The 27,912-nt window shown below is 38.7% G+C and overlaps 1 protein-coding gene across 1 annotated transcript in view; it reads left to right on the top strand.

The window, feature by feature from the left end:
- mub (poly(rC)-binding protein mub) overlaps positions 1-27,912 on the top strand; it is a 240,601-nt gene that overhangs the window by 98,136 nt on the left and 114,553 nt on the right. Inside the window, exon 3 of the mRNA XM_033335441.2 lies at positions 6,415-6,452. The gene's annotated coding sequence lies outside the window, so the exon portion shown is untranslated. The remainder of the gene's footprint in view (positions 1-6,414; positions 6,453-27,912) is intronic.

The following is a 27,912-nucleotide window of genomic DNA, read 5'->3' as shown; positions in this document are numbered from 1 at the left end:
TACTTGAAAAAAAAAAAAAATTCGTAAAGAAATTGCGATATCTTTTCGTATATTTTATTCTTTATTCGATGAATTATTTAATTACGCGTTTATTACCGCGAAGATCTTTAAAAACCGACAAAAGTGCCTAATTGTAAGAAATTTTTCGAAACGATACTTCAGATCTATTGGAACAGAATCTGTTCTTTCCTCTTTTTTTTTTTTTTGCTTTCAATTTCCCAAGCATCCTATTTCAAAAAGTTTCGTAATCTTCGCGAAAGATAATACTTCAAATTCACGGGAAAATTCATTTCTACTAAAAAAATCAATTCTCAACAGAGATCCTAATATTTCTTACGCCTTTGAACATTTCCATCCGCTTCTTTAAAATATCGAACTTCTTTAATATAATCGAAAGTATAAGAAGCAATGGTTGCAATTCCAATAACTTTGGCATCGTTTCAATAATCCTAAAATGGTCTAATAATTTTCACAAGAATCGCTTTTCAACACGCTCTAAACATATCAAAAATCATTTGCAAATATCCGAAGAACCGCAATATTGAAGAGTATTCTTCGTTCTCGACATCTCTGTGAAATTGAAATTTTAATAAATCCAATAATTTTCAAATATTCCAAAAATTCTTAAATATTCGACGAAACAAACGAAGAATCATTTCCATATATCCAAAGCAGGCCGATTCAAACAAGCTCGTCGTCCCGAACAGTTTAAAAAGCGATAGCCAGGGTCTTGCGGAAGGACATTTCGTTTCGGCGACGTGGAATCGCAATATAAATCCGGAGAAGCTCCGGCGAATTCAAATGTACACCGACTTCCTGTGACATCTTGCCGCGTAAATATCCTCGGGCTTCCCGATCGCATTTTACCGTGCTCGCCCCTTCGAATAAAAATTGCCGGCTCTGGAAGCGGCCGGTCGCCACCCCATCCAGACTCTCGATTATCTCTCGCTGGATTTTTACACGCGCCTGGCAACGTTCGATCGCTTCGTTCGTTGCATATGATTTGTCGTCCACCTGCTGTCACGCCGTTGGAAAAATCGGCAGACCTGTAACAGCAACGAGCCTTGGGAAACGTTGCAACGTGATTTGCGACGCGTTTCTCATTTCCTCCCTCGCCTGTTCTTCCAAAGATTTTAGATGCAAAGTTTCGTCTGTTCCTTGCGTATACAGGGTGGTCCGTAATTAAGGGAAAGATTGGGTTTTGTAGATTGAAAAAATATGTCGAAGACACGGAGTAAAATTTGTTCACATGACGCCTAGTTTCTGGGGGCGGACAGCTACGCTCGTTAAGGCCCAGAATTAAAGACGACGAGTCGCGAGTTCGAATCTTCGGCATGGACGTTTTGAAAAAAGGAACGGAAAAACCAAAATTTCTCTTACAAGTAATATACAACAGGCAAGCGGCAGCGCCCCTCTCTTGCGTGTGCCTGGTTTTTGAGGAAATCCAGTTGGAAAATTGATCAAGTATACTTCAACTGTAAAAGCTGAGATACGAGCAAATAATTAGCAGAAGGTTATTGGACGTGCGAAAATAAGCGAAGATCGTGAGATGGAATTTTTCCTATCGAAGCCTCGTTTTGAAGAAAAAAGTAAAGTTTGAACGTGTTTGGTTAAGAGCTGGTTTGGTACAAGAGAAATACGACGCTGGGAGTTTCGTGGGAAGAATTTTTATAAACTTCAATTGTATTCGACGAGAATGATTAATAGATACAATGTATCGTTACCTACATATTGATAATTAGCGACTTAGTAAATGTTTAGGTTGAAACATATGTAACTAATAATTAGTATACTGTACGATTATTGCGGTTATGCAAAATGTACGTGTTACGTAGTTTGATATGTTTTTGTTCAAAATTACCTATGATATTGATCGACACTCGTCTAGATTATGTTAATTAGCGTCAAATAGATGTCAGAAATGTGACATTAATTATATCTGAAAAAGGAAACGAACATATTATTCGTTCCTTGCTGATGAAGATTGAAATATCAATCTTCATAGATATTTTGACTTCCTCTAGCAACAAATATTCCTTGAAATTAAATACGCTCAACGAGACCGGTGTTTAACGAAGGAAAGAAAAGAAAAATCGTGCTCAAATTTATTTTCACGGTAAAACTACAATTTCTCTATTCGATATATATTTTTTTTACATCATTCCACGTTTATCTGAGTGCGTTAAAGAGTTCGAGGTCCGTGGAACTCTTCATTTCCGGCGATGTTCGACAGAAAAACAATCTTCCGTGCCCCTCGAGACTTTCTCGTATTCTCTGAATTTTACGACCAACTAATGGCCATCGTTATTTCTTCTCATTTTTCACCTCGGAAAATCACCAAATAATACAAATACCCCGTACCACGTACTATATACAGTCGGAAATAAAAATAAATGAACAGGTAACGAAAGTAGAGATACCAATGAAACGTAGTCGAACTAGCATGACCCACTTTGCCAAATGATCGTACATCTAAGAATATTGAAAATGGTTCGCATGAACGTATGCTGTATTTGTCTTCGTTTATGAGATATGTACAAATAGCGCAAATAGAGCGTAAATAGATCGATCGGAAACGTTGAAATTCTAAGGTTCGGAATCGAAGAAGCTTCCCAACAAACTTGGGAAACACCGACAACTATACAGAGCGTAACCGGATCCATGACAAGACGCCTACCGGGTTGCCTTGAAATGCAAAATGATCATTTGGAGCATCTTCTGTAATTGTATTTAGATAACACAAAGTCAGAACAGCAACTTGGTTACATCTCGTAAACGCAAGCAGCCGGACCACGTGTCTATATGAAGCTTTTTCGTCGTTTTTAAATCTACAATCATCTGCTGAAATGGGTTTCGTATATTTTTACAGTACACTATACAGTATATATAAATTGTTTAATAAATAATCGAAGACAATGTTGACTTTTTTGCGTAAACAAGACGTACATTTAACGAAACTTGATCGATATTTATATTTAACTATCACCTGCCTGCTCATTTTTGTTCCGGAGCGTATCTATGTGTATAGATGGTGTCATCTAAACCAACATTCTCCCTTGTAGTTTTCGTTGATGAAAATTTCGCTGGACAGGTGAATTTTTCGGCTCTTGGTACTTCGTCGGATTTGAGATCCTCGGCCACCCTGTTCCACCCCCTTGATTCCTCGAGTAATCTCAGTAATTCCCGAACAATTCCGTCTGGCCTGCCGTGTCTTTATTCCATCGCTGTCCAATTCCTTTTCTCCCTGAAACAATTCTTTGACTGCCGGCTCGAATGAATGAAGGATTTCAACAACCAGGTCCCTTCGAGCACGCTTTGTGCAGCATGGCATTAGGAAGCTGCATCCAGTCACTTTGAAATAATTGGCGCAAGTTTAATTAATCGCGTTCTGTCGCCGTACTTTTACGTAAGTGATCGTGGTAAGACGAGGACAAGAGTTGGCTGATGCGATTTCCAACTTTATTGGATATGCATATTTTGTGCGATTTACAACGAAGATCGGATTTGTGCGTTATTTAACCTTTTCGCTACCATGCGTCACACACGTGTGACGCACTAGTTGCTTTCCACAGCTGCTGCCAAACGTCACACGCACGTGACGCATTCTAAAAGCCGCTTCGATTGCCTGCTAACCATTTTCTATCGTTATACGTGTAACAATATGTGCCATATTATGCAACACGTGGAAGATTTGATACTTGAGCCACCGTGAACAGCCAGCTTTTTCTTAAGGAAGGGTTACGACGTAATTAAGCATCGAGCGATAAAATAACGCATAATGCGTAAATAATCTACATATTATTTTGTTAAATTAAATGGTAAATTAAAGTTCAAATATATCGTGTGTCGAAGTATATTAGAGTTTAAATATACTATACGACCCAATATTGTGTGAACTCTTTGAGTTCGACCAACGTGTATATTATACGTTCTGTATATTTTATCGAATTTTGACGCCGTACATATACGTTCTGTATATTTTAGTTTTATTCATCTTGTTGCTATTAGTTGTTTATTTTGTTTATCTGTTATTAGTTGTTATTGTATATTTATCTATGAAATGCGCTGGGCAATTCGGCGTTGGTCCCGATACTGGAACTGCGCACTAATTGCTAGGTTCTTAATTGTATCGAAAATTAATCAACATGGAAATGGAAAAATTGTTGTTGAAAATTTGTCTTTTTGCCGAAATTTCCCAGTGGGTTAACGTTCGCCAACAAAAAGTATACATAACGCGAGAAGAATATCGTCACGTCCATTAGACTCACGTTGAGCAAATACAGTTCGGCAATGATATGTTGCATAATTATTTGAAAAGTGACCAAAGGAACGAGAAACTCGCTCAACAGCGCATCATCTCGAGGCGAGAATAGAGTGGCGATGATGGCGCTATGCGGCGTCTCGCGCGTAAATCTTGCGTTTGAGGAACCGGAAGCGTCGTCGGTGGTCTTGCAATTTTGAATCAAACTCGCCCACTGCCAAATGCCGTTTATTGATTGTGCCAAATTCCACGCGCGTGCGTGCCCCTCCCACCTCCCCCCGCCTTTGTTTCGGGGCTTTTTGATGCGCGCGTAAATCGTCGTCTGGTTTTGCATTGCCAAATCCTTGATATTCTACCGACGATGATGAAACTCATTTTGCATATCCTACGTCATTCTTACATTTTCGTGGGATCAACCTTTTCCCCTATTTATTTCTCTCTTATTTATTATTGAATAATTACTAGATTATGGATATTTACGCATTTCTGGACAATGTTCGGCACGTGTTAGAATTTCAAAGGAAACGACGACTTCTTAAGCAAATAGATATTTCATGCATTGAGAAGAAATTGAGAAGTGCAAACTGTAATACGAATATTAACGAAGAAACATATAAAATGTTGAAGGTTCTTTCTATTAATATTTGGCAGGAAAAATAATTCTCCATGGAGATTTTACTTTCTCGATAGTATTCTGGAAAACGTGAATGTTTATAAAAGTCAGCAGTCTAACGATAATACTCTTATTCGTCGAAAAATTTACGAAAAAGTTTGTCTCTTTCGAAGACGATGCTGCAAACTTTTGAGTGACAGTCCATAGTATGCGAAAATCTAGAAAATGTCAAAAGTAAAACACTAGTGACAACATTTAATAATATTTCCTCTCCTTAAGTTATAGAGATAAAAATTTGTATCTTCGTAATGGTCCACTGTCCGGATAAATTCTCGCATCTCTGAATTTTCCAATTTTGATGTTGATTAACGCCATAAAAATATATATATCAAACCTATATTTAATTTGTACGTCAAATCGCTTAAAAACACTTTTCTTTTTTTTTTCTTTTTCTAACACGTTATAAACTTTCGTGTATTTTATTTTTCAAGATTTTTGATTCAGCAAAGAGCTGTCCTCGTCCACGCCCGGACTTGCGGGAATTTTTTGGCAAGCGGAACAGAAATCGTCAGATTAAACACACGTGGTGTTTTTTCAGCGAATTGAAATTCGTTAGTCGAGATTCGAGCTGTTTCGCGTTTATTGTCGATCGAATTCCCATTCTTTTTTTCGTTCTTTCCTTTTCAGCCCCGTGCCCCGCGCCCGCCGGATTATCGAAACGGTTGTTACCGCGAGAGAAAACTCGATAACTTCGATTTCCTGTTCGATCTAAAACGAGCCACGTTTACCACCAAGTTGCTCTCCCGCGAAATTTCCTGTTCAATTTCGTATCGACGCTTTCGCCAAACTATTGTTTTCCTCCGCTCTTTTTTCCTTTTCTGTCTTCCCCGTTTATCCTTTTCTCTATTTCTCCTCGTTTTTTACTTCAATTTCTCTCTTTCTTTTCTTCATTCGAATCACGAAACACAAAAACGAATTGTTAGAAAACTAAAGTAAACAATGTCGCGAAAAGAACAAACCAGACGCGTGGAAACGCGGCACTTTTTCACAAAGAAACCTGACGAAAATGTTTACCGACTGAGAGCCTGCAGTTGCGCTCTTTTTGTTCGTTAAAGCGATTAGGTTTCTGGGCAACGTGTACTTCGTTAGCAAAAATAAGGAATTAAAGGGCATGCGAAAGGAGGACGATTCTCTCTCCGCTGTATAACGTCGAATGCAATCTTTTCGAACGCATGTTCGAATCTCTTTCGTGAGTTAAAAATTATGAGAAGACAGTTAAAGCACAATTTTAATTAAATATTTCAGACTTTTGAAGGGAAAAAGATGTCGAGGTAATTCAAAAAAATTAGTGGAGTATCGATATTGAAACCTGGAAGAATTTCTCAGACAAACAGAGTGCAGAATAAAAGTATTTTAAAAATGAGAAGAAATAAACGAAATGTTTCTACTGGAAATAGATAGATACGTGATTATGTAAATTAATATGGTTTGACTACTTTTTTACAAAAATTAGTACAACTTTTCCCTTTTCTTCTTTCAGATATCTTTGTCGTACAAGAAGAATATCGAGTTATCCTGGTAAGTGTTTTATCGCAATTGAAAATTCATATGTAATGGCTTTTTCATTTTTCCTGAACAAAAATGCCACATACCGTCGAATTTTTCCACGTAACGTCCATCTTCATTCGTAAATATTTATATCAATAATACATTAAGATCTTAAGTGGATCTTCTTCTTCAAATTCTTCAACTTCTCGTCGAATGAAAGTGACTCGGTTCTCCAAAATGGAAGAATTCGACAATCTAAAAAAAAAAAAACGAAGTTAAAAGAATCCCAATTTCGGTAAAACTGGACGATATCGAACTGGTCTTCCAGAAACTACAGAGAAATTCAATTTTCTCCCCATTAAACGGATCGTCGTGAATTACGGAAGAATTCGATATGGTTTGAATCAAACAAACGTTCCGGAGGCATGCGACTAAATTCGATTCCCATCGAGTTAAATAAACTTCCCAGAAGCGAGGAAGAGGATTCGATCGAGTATGGTTCGCCAAAAGATCTCGAAATTTCTTTAAATTTCACGTGCACGTTGATTTTTCCCGAATAAAGGCAGAATACAAATTCTGTTTTTAACGAAAGAAGTTGGTAAATTAAATTTTCATTGGAAGTGAGAGAAGTTACTTGTTGCAGTTTATACATCTTCAATCTGATCTTCAACTTTAAGAATTTTTTATTTCATTCTATTTATTTTTCTTTTCTTATTTAGGAAATTTATTTAAAATATGGAGATTAATTGCGAAGAGTAACGTATGGAAAGTTTTACTATTAAACTTGTTGTTCGAATATTAACAGAAAACTACTGTACTCTTTAATTCTCGTTGTTTAACCTTCATCGTATGATTTATTAGCTATCATAGGGAGACTGTTTTAAATCAGTCTATTTAAATAACTGGAAATTTAATCGATATTCATATATTCAAATGTAATTGTATAGAAGTCAGAACGATTGATCAGAACGAAATACAAACTGTATATTTACCAGCTTTATTTAACAGTATCCGCTCTGGAAAAAAGAATAAAAAAGTTCTCTGCTTGGAGTTAAAAGTTCGTGCAAAAAGGATGACGTTTAAATCTAACAAACCTCTGCTGTAGTTTAAAAATACATTTTTATTAACAACTACATAGATTTCTCAATACTTGCTGCTGCAGCTTGACTAAAATTCTAATTGTTTAAAAGCAACAGAAATATTTTCGTTGTCTTTTAACCGATTATTTATCATTTCTATTGCGTTCATAGATTTTCTATTGTAGTATCGTGAACGAAAGGCCTAAGAGATCCGGCTGAACCATAAACAATATCGCGAGAAAACCCAAGTGCCGAAAAGACAAGGGATGCTAAGGGAGAAAGACGAATTAACAGTCAGTGTTAGTTGAGAAGTCAGAGAGTGCGAATTGCGTTGTCGAGAGAATGTGGTCCGCGTGAGAGAGAGAGAGAGAGAGAGAGTTGCAAATTAACTATTTAGTTGTCTAAATTTTAGTACGTTATTGTATTTAGTTCACGTTAAACAACCATGGTTCCCTGTTTAACTAACACCTGTTTAATCCATTTAAAATGAACTAATAAATAACAAAGATGCTACACTACTTTTGGACAAAGTGTACGCGGTACAATATCGCAAATATTAATTTTATTGCGCGTACTGGATTTTTCATGCTTGAGATATTTGAATACCTGTATTTTACGTGATCAATAATCCCCCTTAAACGATCTTAAATATCGTTTTTCGCGTAATGTAAAACCGGGCTTATTTCACGAACGTCATTTTAGTAACTTTTCCGATCGCTCGATAAATTCACTATTTCATAAACGAGAAAACTCGATTCGAAATTGGGTTAACACGAGATCGATATCGAGCTGAGTGAAGCGCGTATTAACATCGCCAGGCACGTAATGCTTTGCCGATCAAATGTTGTGCATGCGTGTAATTACTAATAAAGAGCGAGCCGCGTTTATTCAGTCGGCGCTTCCCTGAAAAATTCCCTAGCACGACGTTTAATATGGATCACGGGATCTGATATTCTGTCGCACGTCGTTTAATGGAAACATCTGCGTAATTAATCCTAGTATAATGTACGCACGAAACGCGTGAATTACGATGCAACGTAGCATCTGTAATCAAAAGCAATATCGAAGATCTAGGGACATTTTGCGCAGGAATAATTTAACGCTAACCTTAGCAGGCTCGGTCAAGTGATTGATTTGGAAATTTCATTTCAAATTATACATTCATCGTTATATTATTTCGTTATGGAAAATTAATAAAAGTAAAAGTTGCAGTTATTTTTCCATATTTCGAATAATTATTCGTCTTATATTGCGCTGCAGGGAATTCATTTGAAACGAAACTCGATTAAACTCTTGAATATTTGAAATAATGATATTTTCATACGCTTGAAATATTGTTTACCGGATAATTGATAACGGGAAATTATCATAAACGTTACAGTTATAATAAATTCGAAACGATCGTAATAAAAGTGTATAGGGATTGCGTCGTATTGCATCGTTGAAAAAATTATGGTGGCGTTTAAGTGCTTAACAAATTTAAATGCGAGCTTACGAGTAAATTAGCGGAAATTAGATCGTGATAAATAAGATGCTGTCGAGGCGAGAGCAAGCCATTTTAATTCAACCTATCCCATTATTCCGGATTAGCGTTTGAAAAATGAAAGAGATGAACGTATCGTATAGGGAAGCAGACAAAATTTTGTTACAATTAAATCCTTCTAAAGAAGAGAATTTTTCTGTTGAAATTAATATTAAAGACAGAGGAAACGCAACACATTTTTCCTATTTTGTAGCTCGAACGAAAAGCGTAGATTATTGCTCGCTTGCTAAACGTAGACTTAAACGCTCGAATGCAAATTACTTTTGTTTTACACGTCGGTAAAAAGTAACTGTAACATGTAGATACACCTCTGGGCTAGGGAAAATTTTATATCTCGAAGTTCCGCATGCATCCGTAAATATTTTTCATTACTTTGTTTTACAGAATGCTGTTACAATTAACAAAGAAATATTTTTCACAAAAGAGAAGCTTTAAAGATACGTGCATCTGTTTTCGTTATATTTTTAATGAAATTCTTTTCCGTTCCTCCTCTCTCCCTATCTCTCTCTCTCTCTCTCTCTCTCTCTCTCTTTCTTTCTGATATATAAATAACTTTGTTTAATGTGAACTTTGAGTTTTGCTAAGTACACGGTGCACAACATTTATCTGTTTGGAGCCGATTCGGAACAACTTATAGAATTTCGGATATTATCTTTAGTTTCGTAGCATCGGAACTTTTCTTTAACAGAATCTGTTAGAATTACACCGAAGAATTTCAAGGCTTCCCCATTGTTCCTAGAGATCTAATTACCTCTTCGGCAAGTTCACTTAGGAAGAGTTCACTTGTTAGAAGACGCGCAATAATAACGATTCAGCGGCAGTTTCTTGAATACAGAGCACCTCGTACAAAAGAAGTACGTAGTAAGTACGAAACCCCGGCTCTTTCTTTCTGATAAATTCAGCAGCAGTATCGGATATCGGAAATCTTTTCTATTCATTTCAAATAATTCAATCTTCATCAAACCACAAATTAAATTCGAGCGTAATTTTTACTTTCGTTCGCTGAATACCTTGCGCGTCTTTAAAAAACTTCAGTCTTCTATGATCGCTGTAAAATTGTTCGTTTATCGTCTATAAAAATGTATGGAATTTGTTAAAATCAATTTTCATTTATTGCTTGTAAGTTTCTTAGCGCTTCTAAAATTCAAAATATTAAATATTCAAGGAGAGACTAACAGGAAGTGTTGGCAGAAAACTTCCATTCCCACAAAAATAATTTTCGTTTCGTTTCATGTTCGAATTAAACCAGAAACCTTTTCCACTTACCAAACAATTCTTCGATGCCAACTTCGTGTCTGGAAAAATCTTCGTCAAGCGAGTGATCTTCCTATCTGACTTTGTTCTTTAAATTGAGACTCGATTTCGATTACATTCAGAAAACTCGCATTCCCATAAAAACAATCCTCCACTTTCTACACGGCTTCCATTCACCTTTCCCACGTTTCATACTTTCCGGTTCGAACTAGCCCGAAACCCACTTACCAAACGACTCTTCAACCCTAACTACGTAACCCGAAGGATGTTGATCGAGCAAGTGATCCTTTCACCTGACACTGTTCTTTAAATTTAGTCTCCGCGTGGATCAGATTCAGAAAATCTCCATTCCCACAAAAGCGATCCTCCACTCTAATATCCATTCGCCTTTCACACACTTGAAAAGTTCTAACCCTCGCTGAACAACCCCCAACCTTAACTGGCGCCCAAATTCTTCGTCGAACGAGTGGCCTTTTCGCCTCACCATATGACGCTGCTCTTTTTAGTCTGTGTGCCGTTTCAGCCGATCAGTTGCTCACGTGGCAGAGCGACGTGGAGCGTCTGAAAAGCTTCGAGTAACCGGGCGAATCTGCGTCGATCTATAAACGGTGAAAAATAAACAGACTCGTTCTCCCTGGCCAGTTTTAATTAAACCTGGCAGGGAGAAAAGACCACGTTCCGGATACAATGGCGTCGCGAGACAGTCGAGAGGAATCCTCGGAGCGGAGCTGATGCTCGCCGAAAGAACAGGGAAGTTCCACTGGGAACCGGTGCTTCACGTCGGTTAATTATCTAATCGACCTCTTCCGCGGACAATATCGCCCGGTTTCTTCGTCCGGTTCCTCGGTGAACTTCCGTCATCTAGCGGAACAGCCGAGCCTACGGCAAATAAGAATGTTAATTACGGGGATTCGTTGGTCGGAGGCTGCTTTCATTCGCCGAATGCCGCCGCTCTTCGCAAGTTCTTTGTACACAAGGTGAGTTTCGCAGCCAGAGAGAAAGAAAAGAAGGGATCATCCTGGCTTTACGCGACTCTCTTACGGCCGCTTTAGGCTGCTATCACACGGAGATACGCATCTCGTGACACCTGTATGACGTATGATAGGTAGCAGGTGCGCATATGTTCATCGTGATCTTAGATTAAACGATACGTTAGATTTGTGGACGCAGCCGGTGCATAGGAATCCGCGAGTCAATGTGAAGCGAAGATAACGAAGGGGAAAAAGTGACGTCGCTTATAAGCGAAAGATAATTCAAGATGATACTGCATGAGACACGTGCACGCGTGTATCTGCGATAAGAACGTAGAATCTAATCGCGTTATACGTTTAATAAAAAATTTCACTCTACGATTCAGAGAAATTGGAGAGAGATCAAAAATTACGTACAGTAGGTTGATGGTGACAATTGCTTGGTTTTAATCTGACAATTAAATGTCACAGAGAGGAAGAAAGAAAGAAGTGATAAAATTGATACGTAGAAGTCATTGGACGACGCTGGCCAATTTTTCTGACGCGGTATCGATGTGAATTCAAGAATAAGATTATTCCTTTTCATCGGTAAGTTGCGATTAACTGGAGCAATTATCGAACGGAGGAATAAAGTCCGGAATTAAAGTTGTCTCGGTAGTCGATGAAACGATAAATCATATAAACACAGCAATCTGTGGCTAAATCTTGCAAATCCGACGGAACCATCATCGTTGGTATTCATTGTCATCGGTTGGATAATCTGATGCAAAGCCTTGCAACCATTTGCATTTAGCGAAGCAACGAGAAATTGTATGCAAGCCATCGTGTAATCATATGGTGAACTGTCAACATGCATAAATTGAAAATTCATAGTTTCCAAGTTTCCTCGCGTTTCTCGGACTTCGTCAGTTTAGTCCAGCCAGTGGATAATGGATATTTCAGTAGGCGCAAGGCCTAATAAAATAATAAAAATAAAATTCTTTTATCGATTTATTTTACAGATATAGGATACAAACATGAATTAGAGCATAAATTACACGAACTGCTTTAATGTACAATATAAGATAAAGATAAAGAACTAGACTTCGATAAGATTATACCTAATACACATACACACACACACGTTACACCAAAGACGCTTGAACAAAAGGATTTTTCTTGACTTTTCGAGGGGGAATTTTTATGAATTAAAGCAGAATGAGAATTCTTGCTACACTGAACATTAACCTTTTTCTAGACTATGAAGAACGTTGTTAAAACTTTAGATTTTGTAGGGAGCTCTACAGATAAAATGTAAGATTCGTCTGAATTGAGCAGAAAATGGATTACAACGTGGATGTTTTACTTCATTGTAATACAAATGAAGGTGGTAATTCGCGGGCAATAGTAACGAAGAGGAAGAGCAAGAGAAATAATTCGATAAGTACTGGAGATAGGCAGTTTATTTAGCATAATTAACGTTATACTAAATTGTGAATATTTAGCCGTGTGAATTTCTACAATATTTATGTAAATTCTCTTGGTACAATTACCACGTCCACTGTTATTATTCCCCTTTTACCAGTTTTACATAGAACGTATGTCTCAACGAGAAGGGTAATAAAAAATTGTAAAATGAAAATATCGACGAAGGCCAACGTTTGGAACGTTCCAAACCAAATGCAAAATTGAAGAATTATATAAATATCACCAATGTTCCGTACATTCCGAGTCAACCAACCAACCGATACGTCGCAAAACACAAAATTATATCGAACGTAGTCTGCAGGCGCGTTCAAACGCAATCTTCACGCACGAGCTTTCGAAAAGAAAATGCGATTCTGTATGATCCCGTGGCGAAGTTCGCAACGATCGCAGCTACAACGATAAAAGGCAGGTGTACGTATTCAACGAGGGCAGCCGGTTCTTCCGACTTAATTCAAATTATCCGACGCGAAACGAGATGAGCTCGCTGGAGCGCGAAGGGTCTGCACTCGAGACGGCGGTCCCGTTATACAACTCGTTCGCGGCCTCCATATCGGCGGCTCTGTCGATCTCTTTCTTTTCTTTTTTCTTTCCTTTCATTCTTTTTTTTTCCGGGGGTTGCCACGTGTAATCAGCCGAAATTCCGCGCCGTAAATCAATACCCAAGCCCCTTCCGACGATGCACCCCTAGCCAACCCCCTACCCTTCCGCCCCTGGCCCTTTCCATTTCCGAAACTTCCGCCTCATCGTCTTCGGAGGCGTTATTACCCGGCAGCCGCGGGCATTCTCATTTCCTAGCCGCCGAATTTTCCATTTTCATCGACCACCTCGTCTCTTCCGCGAGACTCGCGGCGAAGAGATTCCGCCTGTTTCCGCCAGGGATCAGGATTAATTGCCGCGTTCCTTCGAGCCAGCGGACTGCCTTTCGTTCGAATTTTGCGAGACCGATGTGGTGATCGAATTACGGGGAAGATGGCTGATGGAGGAAGATCCGACGATCGAGGGTGGAGGATGAGTCGTAGATGGTTGGCGAGGAATTTTCACATCGCTAGCATGAAATTGTTTTGGTACCGGGAAGAACTGGCACTGGATTCGCTACTGGAATTGTCAGGACTCGTTCGTGAAGATTATTGAAAATTTTCTAGATTTGTTAACATGCAATTAGTTGAATTAGGGTAGTGTTGTTGTCGCGAGTTTGTAGCGGAATTTAAGTGGAATTCAGAGGTATGTATTTCCGTAGAACCAGTGTTTCATCGAGTGACATGGGTAGTGTAGCCTTGGTTTGAATTTTGCGAGGGTGAGTGGTGATCGAACTTTAAAGAAAATTGGTGGTGGAGAAAGAATTGAAGATGGAGGGTCGAAGAAGGCTTGTGGATGGTGAGCGAGGAATTTTAGCACGGCGATATAAAATGGTTTTAGTATTAAAATGACCACTATGATTATCTTCGCCCCCGTTAACGAAAATTGCTCCGTGCTATTACCGTAAATTTATAGCGAAATTTAACACAAACTTGCTAGCGATACTTTATCATAGAATTACTTGAGTTATTAATTACCATTTTTCGTAGAGTTAATGTTTTATCGATTCGCGCGAATATAGTTTCGACTTGATCTTTGCGACGATAATTTACGAGCGAATTCTGAGAAAAATTGGCGATAGAGGAAGATTTGAACGTGGAGGCTTAACCAAGGCTTGTGCATGATTAATAAAGAATTTTAGATCGATAATATAAAATGGTTGTAACGCTAGAAAGTTCGATGTGATTATTTTGACTCAATAGTCGATGCTGTCGCCGCAAATTTTGCAGCAAAATTTCAGATAAATTTGATGGCAATATTTTTTCTATTACCAGAATTATTAGAATTATTAATTACCATCCCTCATAGAATTAACGTTTCATCGATTGACACGAGTGCTTAGTATTTTGTATGGCTGAGATATGATGGAATTCTTAGAAGTATCGTCCTATTGAATAACACGTGCACCATTTCGCTTCATGACTTTCCCATCTATAGCTCGGCGAACTCTCTTCATCGAACGATAAGATGTAAGCTTAACTGCTACAATATCGTAGCACATAGTAGGACACAATATATAACATATTATCTGCTACAGACCTTTCCCCGATATTCAAATGAAAACCAGTCCGTGGATATCCTTTCACGAACTTTCAACGTCGCCCTTTTCCCTGCTCTGACCCTCTTGCCGAGATTCTGCCAGCCAACCTTTCTTCGACTCGCGATAGACGGGTACAGTCAGTGAAAAAGATGCGGTTATTCCACTTGTACATTTACATTTTTGTCAGAAGCCTCTCTAGGCGACGATCACTGTTCATCGCTTTTTTACCTTCTTCAATCTAATTTTATTCAATCCTAATTCTATCTTAATATCACCGAAACTCATAAATACAAAGACGCAACGGTTGCGTCGTGTCTTTATATTCGATCATCACAGATCTTCGCGTTACATCTCACCAATCTTTCCGTGTAAGATCGTATCGTCCACTTTCTACGAAAGTAATATAGTAACATTGAAAAATTTAAAAAGAATTCTCAAAAAGTGAACTGAGAACTACTATACTGATACATTGAAGTGTATAGCTTCTACCGATTGTACGATCAAGGATCATCAATTTTAAGAGATCAATTTTCCAGCAAAAGTTGACTGTAAAGGTGAACTGAGGATTACTGGACGAGGAAACTGTTACATTGAGAATCTCAGTGTATCGCTTCCACCGACTGTACGATCGGTCAGACAGAGCTGTTAACAGTTGTATGGAGATTTAGCTGGATTATTGACCGTTTCTCCGGCTCGACGAAGACGAAACCAGGTCGAATGGTATTTGTTAATGTGCTCCCGCAAGAGGTTTTTTCGCCAACTCCTCCGAGAGAGAGCTTTGGCCCAGCTTTTCGTCTACAGATTTCCTGCAGTCCCTTAAAATCCTTGCCTCCTTCGTCGGGAATGCGTCTTGGCAGTATTGGACGTTCTATCGATGTACTTGTTCCACTTTGGATATGTATCCTGTATTCATTTTTTACCTCGTGTACGGTGTATTTTAGTTGGTATTTTCCTTTGAACAACGTTTGATTCGGATGGAAGATAGGTTTCCAGTGATGAGAATCTTGCTATTTCTACTATGTGTCCATACGTATCTGTATACGAATATGTTGGTGCATTTGTGTTTGGCAAATTTATTGATCGGATTTACGTATATTTATACATACGCGAAAAATATAACGAGAAGGTACGTTCCAAATAAAAGTTGTGCGTCCAGTTTAATTGACTTTAAATCTAATTTGATTTTTATATGCATCTTTTATTCGGTACATCGTGCGTGCGTATACGGTGTTTTAATATCGACTTTTATGAATTGTTGATATCGAAAAATCGACGTGGCAAAATATTTGAAATTTCTCGTATTTGTTCGATGCTGTTTCAAGAACAAGAAGAAAATTATAGGAATACGTAGATCGCTCTCTTTCATCGTTACAAGATAACATCCAAGCAATACTTTCTTTCATCGTAAAAAGGCTATGGTACAACCATCATTCTTTCATCCTTACGAGACAACGTTCAACTTTTTTCTTAAGTCTGGACTCAAGAGCAAACAAAAGTGGCCATGTCTCCAGTGCATTATTAAACTCTCCGTGTTACGCTGTTCACATAAGAAATTCCTCGTCCGTCGTGTTACACGACTGCTTGGAGAACAATATCCATCAACAGGAGACTTGCAGAGCCAAGACTACAGTAGTTGAAGGGAACTTCGCTTCGAAGGAACTTTTAATGCAACCATTTAGCCACAGAAACATCTTACTCTGCAACCGAGTGTTCCAGCTGGAGATTTTGCCCTCTGGTCACCGTGAAACACTGTCGATTAATTTGTCATAATGAAACGAGGAGTTACGCGTCTTTAGTCTGAGTTCGCGACTTCATTTCCGAAAGATCGCGGTTATAGGTCACGCACTTAAAGTACGCAAACTAAAAGGTAAAGTAAGTGAAGTAACTAAAGCAAGTAAAGTAAGTAAAGTAGGTAAAGTACGCAACTAAAGTTTACACGGTATACGTGGACAGATTGAACGGGAATCGAGCAGATTTCCGGAATGACGATAACAGTAAAAAATAAAGCAACTCCTAGCGACGATTCCGGGAACTTTCTAATCTGGCTTCGTAATAAAATTTATTCTGTGGAAGTGATAAGAATCGGTATCATCGCTGGTCGTATTATATATATTTTTCTAGGAACAGATTTTGTTAAGATTAATTAAGAGAATTTTTTAGGAATAACGAAGGAAGAGTTTGAGGATATAGATACGAGAAAGTTCTTAGATCATCGAACTTCTTCATTCTCAAAATTTTGATAATTAATGAACAAACGAATAAAATACAAGCTACATTCGTAGCTCTTTTATTTATCAAAAGATTCCGAAGAGATGCAGAGTGGAACAGAAGATATGGTTACCATAAAGAAACATGATCTTTACTTTCAAATAGCTAAGACACACAAATTCTTCAAAAAGTTCCAAAACCAATTAGAGAAACAGAAGACGTAACCGCTATGAAAAGATTATATCTTTGCGTCCTAATTACTAAAACATACAAACTCTTAACGCTTCTTAGCATTTCTATTTGCTAACGAAAAATTCCAAATCCAATCACAGTAACAGAAAATGTAACCACTATAAAAAAAACCTACAATTTTCACACCTAAATTACCAAAACACACAAATTCATAACGTTTCTGTTCACTTAAAAAAAAAGAGAGAGTGAGAGAGGGAGAGAGAGGAAAAATACCCAAAAAACAACCAGAGAAACACGTATTCATTACAGAAAAAAAAAAAGGAAAAAGAACATTAAAATACGCAAATTCGTGACTCTCTTCTATTTATCAAAAAATCTCCCTCGAATCAAAGAAACGAATTTTCCTAGCTCCGTGTATCATCCATTTTTTCTTCTAATATTTCACTTCGTCGTCTAATAAGTTAAAGGAATTTCGTTCAGGGATAAGCCGAGTTGATATCAGAAAGAGATCCCTGTTTGTTGGTGTGCTCGTTTAGCTGCCTTCTGTCAGCCGCGTGAACGCAGGATTTGTTGGGCTAAATGACGCTGATAATCGGAGTTTACGGGTTGCCCCTAAGTCATCGAGCGACGAAGAAACCCATTCGAGCATCGTACAGTTTACTTGCTGGATCTCTCTGTCGACGACGGTATTAACCTTGTAAATCCGGGATATAATGCGGATGGGATCGCGATTTCGCCTTTAACCCTTTCGCAACATTCGCCGGGAAACAACGGTGGATTTATGGAAATTTGGACGTTGTGGTGATATTTAAATTACGCAGACAGATGGTGGTTCCAAAATTGGGAGGGCTGAGCGCTCCAGAACGTCCAAAAAATCTGACCTAAGCTGACCTGATTATACCTTAGCACCATTAGAATCACGATCCTAGGCATATGCATATGCAATTTCATTTCGAATCGCTTGAATCTGAGTAAATGTAACGTAACCAGCACCATTTTCTTTTTCTCGTAACTTTTGAACCTCGAACTTGTGCCACGACTCGGACGAAGCTTGCTCACCACCTTCCCTATGTCTGCAACATATTCGAAATTCAAAGAAATTGCTGTTCCCTTTTCCATGCTAATTACCTTGAATTTCATTGCATTCGTTTGGGAACGTAATTACTGGGACAGGCGATTGGCAATTTTTAAACCTATAGAAAGCGTGTGTATAATTGCGAGATCGAATGCGAAATCAACGGGGAAGTTTGGTGGACAACGAATCGTAAGATCGTTTCCCTGTGAAAAATAGGAAATGCGATTCATAAATGTGTTTATAAATGTTCACCTGTGGTTTTCCTTTTACTTCTACGCAACGAGTTTTGCTCGAACATTGCTCGAACGAATGCTCGATGGCTCGTCTCAACTAACTATGAGGCAGCAGTTTCGAATAACTTCAACCCCCATCGGCGTATACTGACACAGCCACGCGTTCAAGCAAGTATCCCTTATAAACTCGTACAGTCGGTGGTCTTACATAGGCTGAAGCTGCGGTGTTCAACTTCATCTCGTGGGTCCCGAAGGGTAACCCCCGACTGGAATTATTAAATTCGCCAGAGTGCGTCGCTTCCTTTTCGTCGATAGACGCGGAGGATTTCGTCTGCCTTCGAAACGGACGATCTCGAGGCTTCCATGTCGACACGTAATATTGCCAATGGCAGTAATGGGGTCTAGAGTGCATTGAATTGGGATTATCATTTTGCGTACGATACATTTTAGTAATGGGAAGAACGAATTCGTGGGAAATGATGATTAACGAAGTTTCGATTTAGATTCGCGCAAAATTTGGATTGGTGAAAAATAATGGATAAAAGGAAATGTTTGTTCCGAATTCCTGTTAAATGATAACTGATAAATTTTTCATTTTGATTCGTGCGACATAATGAACGATTGATTGGCGATTGTTGCGCAACGTTGGCTCGTGACATCGCAAACTGTAAATCTCGCTGAAAAAGTTTGGAGCGAATTAAGTGGAAAACTGGAATTCAAATCTTAGATTGGCAGATATGTTTGAAGTCTGAATCATGAAACCAAGTTACGATAAATATTATAATAGCAAACCTGGTGATACGAACGTGGATCGGATGAAAAGGAATTTAATTTAATCGTAGATTAACAAAGATTCTTTGTAAAGAGTTTTACATTGCGAACATGTCTCGTGACAAGATTAATGATAATTATCACTATATTTTCTATGAATAGTATCGAGTGGAGTTACTATTCCATACGGAACGTGTATTCTTCGTTATTAAATGTTTCATCAATTATTCACTGTATTTACGCACGCGGTTGGATATAAATTATTCATTTTCCAGTGCCAATATCTATTTGCGAAATTTCATTCAAATAGATGCTGATCCATATAGTTTCTTCATCGAATGATCATACTGACGTATCGATATCAATAGCATGGCAAAATTTATTCCTACGGATTGCTACAAACAGCGAGATCTGCGAGTCATTCAATGATGCGATGTCTATTTTTTAAATTCCGACGGTTATCAAATATAATTTTGTTTTAACACCGAAGGAGAGAGCTGTTTGAAAGCAAACATTTACTCCAAAAATATGCGTGCATTAGTACGATCTATAGAAGAATATAAATATTTTTATGAGACGAATTTTATTGTTCGTGAAGTCTTCGTGTAAAGACTTTTAGAATATCATTGACATAATTATTGATATACTCTTACATTATCAACAACTGTTGTATTTAAATAATATGCAGACTGCTGTATCGCAGAAGATGATGAAAGACATTCGATTTTGCATATTGTATTAATGAAACGTCGATAGAACGCGATTCCACGTCACAGGATTTGATGAAAATTTTTTTTACCACGACTAACGATAAATTTAACTATCTGCCGTCTAAAACTAACCTTTCGAATTCCACAATGAGGTCAGTCGTGACGTAATATCTCTGTTTCACTTACGAATATTTCTGTCCCGACTTTATTTAACCATCGAACTGCAACGAAAACTTTCGAACTCTGCAACATCCAGGAAAATTAATAATTTAAAATGGCTAACGAAACAATATCACGATTTATATTGATTGGCGCACAGTACATTAATAATGCGTGAGGTGTTAACGATGATGAATAATGGAATTATCGACGGATTGAGTCGAATTTACTTCGCTTGCATTTTAGGATTTTGTCCTTCCCCTCGTGTTAAATCCGCGAAATTAGATTAACGCATCTGAAATGTTAAGGGCGATATTTAAATCTGCCGATGGTCTGCGGGAAGCTCGGTGACAGTCGACGTTTCGCTGGAAATTGGAAGGATCTCGCAACGAAAATAGCTTGGAAACTCGAAACACGATTGACGCGATATACAGTGACTGACGTTATAGAATACTACGCCATTTGGTCACACGCGAATCGTTACTTACGTGGAAACGTCTATCGATCATCGCAAAAGTGTCTAATTAATCTAATTAAACAAAGTTTAATTAACGGTTCTTGATCGACAAAGTCGAAAAGCTCTTCTCGCGTCCGTATCCATCTTGTATTTCCAACGATTCTATTTAGAGAAATTACGCTTAGAAACTTGTATTTTTGACAGGAATTTGATTCGTGCGGTTCCGTTTAACGAAATTGAATTGTAGAATTCGGAATTTGGTGGAAATTCGTTTCGCGCGCTTTCACGTAAACGAATTGAATTTTGGGATTTAATGGAAATGTACTTTCTATAGTTGCGTTTAAAGAAACTGAGTTTTGTAATTTGCAATTCGGTTTGATTTACTCCATACACTTTCGTGTAAAGAAATTCGATTTTGAAATTTGGAATTTGATAGAAACGTAATTCGCGTAGCTCCATTTAAACAAATTGAGTTTCGTAATTTGGAATTTCCTGGAAATCTGATTCGTCCGATTACGTTTAAAGATATTACATCGCCATTGGTCTGCCAAAATAACAACTTTTAAACAGTCCAGGTACACTTGATTAACTTTCGTATACGATATCTTTTGTATCTTCGATAGCTAGAAAAAAATAATATTAAAATCTGAATTTAGAGAATAGACAAATAAACATAAACCGGATATGACAAACAAAATTGAAAACTAAAATTCTCTTACCAAATGAATCGACTGTATCGTAAAACATAGATTGCAAAATAAATTTTCTTTAATCAACATTCCGAGTATATCGTAAAATACAAATTATTAAATAAAATTCTTTTACCAAATGTACTGGGTGTATCATAGAACGAAGACAACAAGATAAAATGTTTGGTCTAAATTTAGTCTATTCTTTGGTTTAAACAGACGTTGAACGATTAATCGGTAGGTTCGCGAGAAATAAACGTCTTGGAGCTGTTAATTACCAGTGTCAGTCGATCAACACGCATTGTTCGAGTGGAATCTCGCGATGGAGAAGACGAGTCTCGGGCAGAACAGGAATTCCAAACAGCAGATACGGTTAACTGGTAAAATTTGCAACTAAATACGTCAGGCGTGCAGTAAGTCGTCGCGCCATCGTCGTCTTCGCCGTCGCAAAGTTTCGTGTTCCGCGCGAAATGAACTTTCCACGGCGTAAACACGTCGATACGAGTCGATACTAATTACCATCTTCAAACCGGCTAACAACGGCAGTTAGCTTTGCTTTAAATTGCCGGTTTCCACGAAGAAGATCGACAACCAGACAACAACAGAGCTTGGAGGAAAAATGCTTATTCTACGTACGAAAATAAATCGTTAGAAATGTGGAACTCAATTTTGTTCATTCGGAGCTTCGTTTTCCAGGTGAATCGAAGCTAATGATTTTCAGAATAGACGTGCCCCTGTATAATTTTGCACCGGATAGAGATACGTGAATCGGCCAGAAGATTATTCTGTGTGCAAAAATAAGTCGAAAATTTCAAATACAATTTCTTCGTGCGAAGCCTCGTTTTCAGCGAAATCGAACTTGACAGTTTTTCGGATACACGCGCGGTTGGATAATTTTTCCGCTGAACAAGGGTCGTTCTATCGGACAGGAGATTGTCCTAAAAATGAGTCGGAACTATGGGATAAAATTTGCTCGTATAAAGCTATATTCTTGAGGAAGTCAAGCTCGAAGATTCGTGACATATGGACACTTGGTTGAAATACCGAGTATGTGTGATCGATTAGTGCGGCGGGTTATTCAAAACGTTTGCTAATTTCCTGATATGGAATGACCTAAAAAGATTAGAGGAATATCATTTATTTTACGTATACGACATGGCAAACTAGCGAATCTAGGTTGTAGGTTCTAGAAAATGTATTCACATTTGAAAATGCGAATATTTAAAATGCACGTTGCGCAAATTCGTACACCTGCAATTCGTACACTTACTTGTATCAACATCGGAAAGATCAATTTATAGAAAGAAGATCGTGACACGAGCATGTGAATCGAGCACGTGTAAAGAGAATTCTGTTCAAAACTACTAAATTAACCCCCTATAAACCGCGATAAAAAGTTTCAAGCGGTAGTTTCAGTCGAATTCCGCACAACACGTACGGATAATCGATTCGGCTTATTTTTAGACGCAAATTCTGCAATACCGAGATAAGAAAAACAAAAAGAACGCGCGAGTTATTGCATGTACATTACTCGTTATTTTTTATTCGGCCGGTCTGTACGTGCGGATTAGAGAGGCCAACAAAGAGAGGAGAACGCGGAGGCGGGCGAATGAATGTAAAATGGAGTATTTATGTGTCTGTGTGAGGGAGAACGAAGGGTGAAAAAAGGAGAAACGCGCGTATGGTATGGGTGAAACGGGAACAAAAGAAAAAGAATACGTGCAACAGAATGGGAAAGGATGAGGGAAAAAGGGAAAATGGACAAAGAGCAGCGAACTATCAGAGAAGGTAAGATAACGGTACGTGTAAAGAAATGAGAAAAAATCTTGTTTGAAAAAGAAGGAAAATAGAAATGGGGAACGGGATAGAGTGAGAAATAATACGCAGACGAAGAAGACGAGTGTTTCTAGCGTCTTCCCTCGTCCTTCATACGTTCTCGAGGAATTTAATTTAGCATATCTTCGGTATAAATAGATTAATCTTTTTGTTCTTTTTTTTCGAGAATGTCAGAACTGAACCGATTAAAAAATATACGGCGCCGTATTAAAAACTCAAGATTACCTTCATAATATAAGAAATATAAGGTGTTAGAAAGTCAAACCATATTTCACCTAATCAGGCCTATCGAATATGGTAAATTTTATTCGAAATATTTTTTTATAAAGTCAATAGGTAATCAGTTATTTCAAGTGTCATAGAACTTGGCATAGAAAACTTTAACGAGGCACGATTGTCATGATTATATTTGCAAAGTCTGAAACTAATCTGAAGATGCACATAGAACTTGCAAGATATTTCTTGCAAATACATATTTAGCAAAGAATTAGTACCCAGTATAAATAACCGTGTTAAACGTATAATATATAGATAATTAGCCTTTCTGTATTTTTAACATGACATTTTCAACCGAATCATATTTTCTGTCATTAGACGATTTCTCAAGTTTGAAGGAGATAAGCAAGAGAATATTGATACGTGTAATTTCTCATTTGAATTTTACACAGTTTGTGTTAAAAGATTAAAAGAAACACGTAATACTCGAGGATCGTGACAAAGTTAAAGATGGTCCCATTGAATATCGAGGTTTGTCAATACAATTGACAACTGACCGTTTTAATCCTTTTGTGTTCTCTGCGAAATATGTACTTGTATTAAACATTCTGTAATTTCTATGTGTATTTTCAGATCGATTTACATAATCGTGATAATCGAGTTTCATAACAGTGCTAATTAAATTTCAAAATGTTTCGTACAACACGTATTAACGTACTCGTAATAGGTGCGCACAAACGTTTGAACGTTTCCGTGAGCCTGTGTGTTCAGAAAATGACAGCATACAAATTTAAAAGTGGAATTTTCTATAAGTTTCGAGATGAAACGTCAGAGTTCGAACATCTGCGATCTCGAGACGTGAAGACAAGTTACAATGGCACGTGTTTACACATGCAGCGGCCGTCATATTTACCTTACAAGTTATCGAATGCATATGCAGTATATGCACGCGGACCTGTGATACATGTGGTCTGCTATTGAAATTAAATTCCTCTGAATTTAGTAGAATCGTGAAGCTCGTAGAAATCGACAAAGGAGATGATTTTGGTCCTTCGTGATGCATCGTTTAATTATTTTCTTTGAAATTTCTTTTAAAATTAATAAATTTTCGTTAAAACGATCGTTCGACTGGAAAGAAAATATGAAATATCTCAAAACAGACGACGATCAGATTTTGGACGCGAATCGTGGCAAACCAGTTTCATAAATCTCGTTTTGACGTTGATTCGGGAATCATCGGAAGATGGAGTGGATGAGACGTCGGACATGGAATGGAAATTCGAAGTCAGACGCACGAAGAGACAGAATGTATGCGCGGGGATTAACCATAATGGAGGATGGGAATCGCGTGATTTATAGGTCGGTGGCCGAGCTGCCAGCTGGAACGGAGTAGCGCCAAAATTCTCGGCTCACGAAACCTTTCGTCCGTTCCGGATAAATGGAGAAACCTTTAGCCAGCCGATCCTTGAGAAACAGCTTTTGTTAATGAAACAACCTGTAACGGACAGAATGCAAAATTGCCATTTTCCTCGTTCGCATCCGGGGGTAGCTTCCACTTCCAGGGAGTGTAATTTCCAGAGAAAATTGTTCGCAAGTTTCGAAAGTATCGCGATACTGCGAAACACGCTTTGACGAGTTTCGGAAGTGTACCGTCGAACGAATCTTTGCTTCTAACAGAGTTTTGTCCTGAAAATAGTAATTTAAAGTTTACATGTCGTTTGTTTGTCAGAGATCGTTCCACGACTGAGAAGAGTCCATTTTTTCCAAAGCTAATACATAGTGATAGATACTAATACATAGAAGTAGATTTCTAATCGATGTTTCTAAAATAGTATAATTTTAATAGTATACTCTTGTTGCGACGCACAACTTACTAACAACCAGTCGGATGGCAACTGATCGGTTGTTTATCGCGAGCCTTGAACGTTATTAGCGTCCAAGGTGGAGGAATACAATAAATGTAAAGAGCGAGGTTTAATTCATCTTATTTATTACACTCAATACTAGGATTACACTGATTTAAGTTACTATGTTCCACGTTCTACTCTGAATCCACTGTCCGTAAGTGTACTGATTGTCCTGTTAAATATACTGTTCATTGAGTGAGTACTGGTAAGTGTTGACTCTTAGAATACTGATGCAAGAGTCTGTCCTGTCCGTAGGTTACGGAATATACTGTTCACTGGTACGTGTTGACTCTTCGAATACTGCTGCGAGAGTGAGTCTTGGGGCTGTTGCTGTTGTAGCGGAAGGTTCGTCGTGGGGGTGTCCCAGGTCCTGTTCATACCTGGTCCTTGGGTAAAGCCGTATGTTTCTGAATGGGCTGGCTGCCTTAGTGACGGTTCGCGCGGGTGACCTTACACTTGGGGAAACCCACGTGTCCCGTCTTCCTGAGATGTCGTATAAAAATATAGGTATTTTATGGTGGGTCCTAAAGTACCTGGACTGTACAATAGGCCCACTGTTTATGATGGGTCCGCATTGCGATACCCTTGACGGTCGTCCTGCCCGAGGCTCGCGTCTGGTGGTCATACCGTAGCGGTAATTACCAGGCGACCCCTCCAAATGTCGAACAACTCTCATTGTAGAATCAATTCATCGATTAATCGCAGAATCGGCAAACTTTATCATTCTTCTAGTAAACTGACGAATACGAAGAATACGCGTCCTAACTGGAATTCGACGTTACGAATCCAACAAAAATAGAATATTTATTTTACTTTAGAACAAAGAAATTTTTTCATCGCGTCTAACTAAAATAACACGCGAATCAAACTGCGCCGAGACATATACGTGAAATGCAATCCCCTTTTTAGCAACACTACGCTGCAAAACAAATACAATACGAAACATTCACGCAACAACTCAAACAAAAATGCACCGTGACGTTCTCAATTTCATTTCCATTTTCAATATCACATAGTCGTTTCATTTCGTGCCACTTAGACCAACAATTTCTCCTAGGCCGTTTCGCAAATCATCGAACGCACGACAAACTGCAACTAAACCGGAACAACTACGACCAAGGCAGATTCACACGTACGATGTGCTAAACGCATTCGCCCGATAACTCGGCGAGCGATGTCCGTTAAAACGCGGTGCACGGTTAAAGCCGCATAAACTGGCTCGATCGAAATTTACGTCGCCATCTTGTCGTCGCATTATCGGCCGTCAGTCTGATTTACCCGAGCTGTTCTAGCTGGAGGACCGTCCGAGCGAACAATACGGAAATTATAATCCACTTAACGAAGATATCCGTACTCGTTAGAATTTCATTAGAAGCATCTGCTTGAAGGGACACGTAGACGACGACGACGACGACGACGACGACGACGACGACGAAGACGACGACGACGAAGACGACAAGGACGACGATGTCTCCCCTGGGGTTGTTTCTAACGAGGCCTGATTAAACAAGCGATTACATGGTTGCCGGTCAAGGTGCCGGCGGACTGAGGCCGTGGAAGCCTTAAAACCGTGCAGAAGACGAAAAAAAAAAAAAAGAAAGAAGAGGAATGGGCGGAGGTAAAAAAGGGAAAGAAGCGCGGAGAACAATGGCTTCTGGATGAAAGAGTTTGCAGGCCTTGGGCCACGCGAAGCTTTTCTATTCTCTCCGCGTTTCTTTTACTCCACCTCTGTATGTCTCAATTTTTATGTATATCTCTCTGCCCGCGTGTGTGCTTCGTAGTGTCTGATATACTCGAAGCGTTCATAGATTTATTATATTAATTATATGTAATATATATTATGTTATAGACATGTTTTTGTGGCGGAGTTGCTTGTGATCATCTTTTCTTCGTTTCTTAAGACTGTTATCTAACTGATTATAGCGTGGATTATAGTATTGATGTTTGCCCCCTTTTTGCGACAAAGTTCCTTTTGTTATATTTTGTATATTTCTATTCCAAGTTGCTGCTAATTACTCGAAATAGGGTAATTGATAACTGTATGAACTTTCTTCGATTTTTATAATACCCTCGTCAATTTCCCTGTAAATTAAAGAACGGGAAGCTTTCGCGCCATTCGCTCGTTAAAGACCAAGTCTTTCGGTATCAATCGAATAACAAAGCGTGCAGCGTCAACGAGTCTTACTTCGCCCTTGTCGACCTGCTGGCATTTTTTTATCGGACGTATCCGGCAGGGAAACCCCAGTCCAACTCGAAATCTCGTCGCGGTCGCAGACGCCGCCTCATTTCCGTCAAGCTCTGAACGTCCTTCAGCGGATTTCTCTCTGTGAGGGGTCGTGGAACGAGGGGAGGGAAGCTTTGGCTCCGGCGGAACAGTCGTCGTGTCGGTTTCGTCGTCGTGACGCGGACTAGTGCGTGCACGAACGAGCACTCGTCGTGTCAGGGGTTGAACGAGAAAGAGAGAGACAGAATAGCAGAGCCGTCTGCGTTCGAGGGAGGAAATGGGGAGGAAAGGTGACGAGGTCGAGCTCCATTTCTGGCTTCTCAACCCCGTTCTCTCTCGGCCCTCTTCTCGCGGTCAAGTTGCGTGACGTCGGCAGTTGTCTC

The sequence above is a fragment of the Bombus vancouverensis genome, chromosome 15 (genome assembly GCF_051014615.1).
Source record: "Bombus vancouverensis nearcticus chromosome 15, iyBomVanc1_principal, whole genome shotgun sequence".
In the NCBI taxonomy this organism is placed as follows: Eukaryota; Metazoa; Arthropoda; class Insecta; order Hymenoptera; family Apidae; genus Bombus; species Bombus vancouverensis.
The sequence above is the reverse complement of the archived record's forward strand: the minus strand, read 5'-3'. Positions and strand labels throughout refer to the sequence as shown.